Source organism: Belonocnema kinseyi, chromosome 3 (genome assembly GCF_010883055.1).
Source record: "Belonocnema kinseyi isolate 2016_QV_RU_SX_M_011 chromosome 3, B_treatae_v1, whole genome shotgun sequence".
NCBI lineage: Eukaryota > Metazoa > Arthropoda > Insecta > Hymenoptera > Cynipidae > Belonocnema > Belonocnema kinseyi.
Window position 1 is genome coordinate 3,844,887 of NC_046659.1, and position 4,231 is coordinate 3,849,117.

General features: G+C 32.3%; 1 protein-coding gene across 3 annotated transcripts in view; it reads right to left on the reverse strand.

The window, feature by feature from the left end:
• Positions 1-4,231, reverse strand: part of LOC117170201 (plasma membrane calcium-transporting ATPase 3) — a 1,035,667-nt gene that overhangs the window by 872,586 nt on the left and 158,850 nt on the right. The gene's annotated exons all lie outside the window — the stretch shown is intronic.

The window sequence follows — 4,231 nt, forward strand, 5'->3', positions numbered from 1 at the left end:
TATGGCTACAGTTTTTTCGGATGCACGTGGAATTATACTTATTGACTACTTGGAAAAGGGTAAAACAATCACTGGTGAATATTATGCATCATTATTAGAGCAACTGAAAGAAGAATTTAAAAAAAAAAAACGACCACATTTGGCGAGAAAAAAAATTCTCTTTCATCACGACAACGCCCGAGTTCACACATGCTTCGTTTCAATGGCTAAAATTTAAGAACTAAAATTCAAATTAGTCGAACACCCACCGTATTCACCAGATTTAGCCCCCAGTGACTTTTTCTTATTTCCAAACTTGAAAAAATGGCTCGGTGGACAGAGATTTCCAGACAACGAAGACGTCATTGCCTCTGTATAATAAAATATGAGTTTCATGTTTAGAAAGAAAAATCTTAAAAGTATAAGAAATGACGTTGACATTCTGCTTGTAAGGAGATTGTGAAGAAAGTGTTCTCGTCTCTCCGAAATAGGTTAAATAAATTTAATTTTCAAAACACTATTACTGTATCCTCATCCTCTTCCTCCTCCTTTTTCCCCTACTCCTCCTCCTTCTCCTCCTCCTCCTCCTCTACTCTTTATCGTTCTTCTACATACATTTTTGATAGTTTATTTACTTTGATTGAGGAGAATTCAAGATTTAACAGGAGAAGCGTTGTTACAGCTATATGAAAAGCAGCGTACCTGATAGTGGCGCACCCCATCATAATCTTCATTAACGTAAGACCTCTTCTTAATCAAACTAAGTTTTCATTTACTAACTTGACATATTTAAATGAAGAGTATGTTCATGATTCTGGTAATAAGAAATCATTATCTATTTAACTGGATTTATTTAACAAAAATTAAGTGTTGGTTCTAAGAAAAAAATTATTTGCAACTGCTATATAACAGCATTTAAGACGTAAATAAAGTCGGTATATGGGGATGGTGATTTATCCAGCTCAGCGCAGAATTCAGCACCAAAAGTGGAGATACACCCAGTATTTGGGAACACGGTATAACTAAATACAGTTCCTTTAGTTTTTGGTGTTGTTTGGAAGCCAATGTGCTCCTTTATTTTTACAACTAAATCTAATATTTTCAGTAACTGCTGAACTGTAATATTATCGTGTCCTCCTCCTCCTCCTTCTCCACATCACCATCCTCTATTTAAATCTAGAAGAAAAAGCAGTATGTCTGATTGTGGCGCACTCTATGATAATCTCTGTAAACCAAATACTTGAATCAGCTATATATTCATTAATTTTAATATACGTGTTCAATACTTCACTTTCAATTTTTGATTTACAGTGTCCTTGCATTAGATATTATTGTTTCAAGTTAGTAAATTGAATCTTTTCAGCAGATCACTGTATTATGTGAAAGATGATTTCATCGTTTGTTACAGTCAACTCTAATAATTATGTACCTGATTTATTTCATAAATACTAGCAAGAGCATTCAAATTATTCAAATTATATGTTCTTCATCTCAAATAGTTGATGTAATATTATTACAGGGGGACCTACCTGGTCTTATTTGCTAATAGTTTATTTCGCATCCTAGCTATATCAATATAAACTTCTAAATCTGTTACAGTGATCTACTGTATGCAAAGGGATCTCTTAGGAATCTGTTGGTATTTTTCAAGTCACTCAATCGCAAAGCCTTCTGTAATCTTACAAAATTATTTTTGATTTAAAACATTTTTTAATACATAGCTCTCTTTCTCTTTTTCGCTCTCCATCTCTCTTTCTCCCTAAACTATACATGCTGCATATCATTTGCCATCTTCATCTATTAATATATCCCCTCTTTGTCGAAATATTCTACAAGGTTCTAAATTATAATCGACACGTTTAGACACGTTTGAAATATAACGCCTTTCTTCATGGCTAATAGTTTATTTCGTATCCTAGCTATATCAATAGATTCTAATTCTGTTTCAGAGATCTACTTTATGTAAAAGCACCTCTTAATAATCTGCTGGTATTTTTCGAGTCGGTCAATCGTAAAGCCTTCTACAATATTACAAATTTTACCAAATTACTTTTTGAAGTCAAACATTTTTTAATACATGGCTCTCTCTCTCACTTTCACGAACAACTACAGCTGTAGAATATCGGTAAAGCAGGTTTCTATGGTCTCTGATAGTAATATATATCTACCTCTTTGTTTCAAAAGATTCAACATTATAGAAAAAGAATTTTAACGCTAAATTAGATCATCCTCAATTTCTGTAAAGACTATACAGTAGCTTCAGTGGATGATTGAAAAATTTTTAAATTATTTATTATATTTTGTATTTTTAAAACTTTTATTTTAAATCTTTAACGTATCTCTAGTCTTCGCTCGCTCGCTACTTGATACGAGAATAAAGCAAAGAGGATCCCTGAGCATTTGATTTACCTTATGTAATACTATTATTATGATTTTAGATACCATTCTTGGCTAAACCATTCTATTGGCTTTGAATATTTCTTTATTTTATATTTCTGGCAGATTCTAGACTACAGAATAATGGTTCAACTATCAGGAAGCAGTAAATCCCTGGCAGACCGAAGGAACCGAATGGAGCCTCTACAAAGTACCCGTAAAGACCCCATTGTATCCCCATTCGGTTCCTGTTTAAAAAACTCGAAAAAACAGGAAAATCAACTTTTAATTTGCTAAAATTCGGATTCTGCGTTAAACTATTGTGATTATTCCGTGACCTTCTATAGGTAATTTTAACGTAGAATCTGAATTTCAACAGTTTAAAAGTTGATTTTGCTGTTTTTTCGAGTTTTTAAAAAAGTGCATGCAAGGATGTGGCGCGCTTCTTTATCACACTTTTTAGCGATTTGAATTATTACCAAGAGCCGTCCGCCTCCGCGTCTTGGCAAAAATTTGATAACACATATTCAGAAAGACGCTAACGTAAAATAATCAAAGTGATTTGTTTTGTACAATCTCGTGACGCATTGGTAATGTGGGTTAAGAACATCTTTTTTTGTTTCAAAGAAATAATTTGCTTATTACAAATTACTGACTAAAGAAATTATTTCTTTCATTGTTTCTAGTAATTTTTTGAATCAAAGAAATTTTTTTGTAATCTAACAAATCATTTAAACAATTAATTTCTTTAAATTAAAGAAACTACTTGACGTCATTTATTACAATCAAATAAATGTTCTTTCAATGTAAAAATATTTTTATGTTGAATCCATGCAACCTATTCAAAAAAGTTTTTTTTTTTAATTTAAGAAGAACTTTTACTTGGGTGTAAGCGCGCTGAAGCCTAGCGCGAAGCGCCTTGGGCGCATCGCGAAAGAAGACGGGCCCGCGCAACGGGCATATTTTTGAGGATGTAGGGATTGTTTTGTAAACCAAAATTTTAAGCACTAGAGTGCTTAAAAAGAGACTAACACTACTTTCAACTTTGCTTTTCCCAGGTTTTAGTTGTTACGAAGGGGGTGGTTTTTGTTTATAGAGTTTTTTTGCGATTTTTTTTGTATATATTCAAAAGCCCAAAATAACAAAAAATTCTGATTTGATTTGTATTTTGTAAATTTGATGTTTGACAAGCGAGTGGCTTTTTGCACATCGGGAGTTGGTTTACAGAATTTGGTGTGTGCATTTCAACAGTTTACACATCTTAGTTACATTTCCACATGGTAATTTGACCTATTTATTATTTTTCGTGTAGGCCTATCAAATTTTTGTCAAAGAGTTTTCACTCCTGAATTGTTAATAATATAAAAGAAATTAATGCATACGTGTAAAATCAGGGTATACAGAGTCAAATGTCAATTTACCCGAAGCTAGACCTTATTAATACACATCAAACATTTAAGGTTAATTTAAAAGTGGGCATCTATACTAATTTAGGCTTTTCTGAATCCCTCGGTTCAAACTTTATACATTAAATGCTCAATTATTTAAGTTCTCTTTTCTTGCAAAAAGTATATGGGGAGGTCCGAATCAAGAGAGCATTTACGGCTGATTCTAGTTTAGAAGATATTCACGGTTTTTTAAACCAGAGTAAAACTATTATTTTTGACATTGAGTAGAGTATGATACTAGGATCTATACTTAATCTATTGACACTATACTCATGTTCTGAAAGCTACGGGAAGTGTTTATTTTTCATATTTAAAGAAAAAGTATAAAATATCCAATTGTGGCACTTGCTAACTTTAGACGCTTTTAAATGAATAGGTCCCCTAAACATTTTTCGCTTAATTCGAGCAAATAAAAGATTTAAATATTA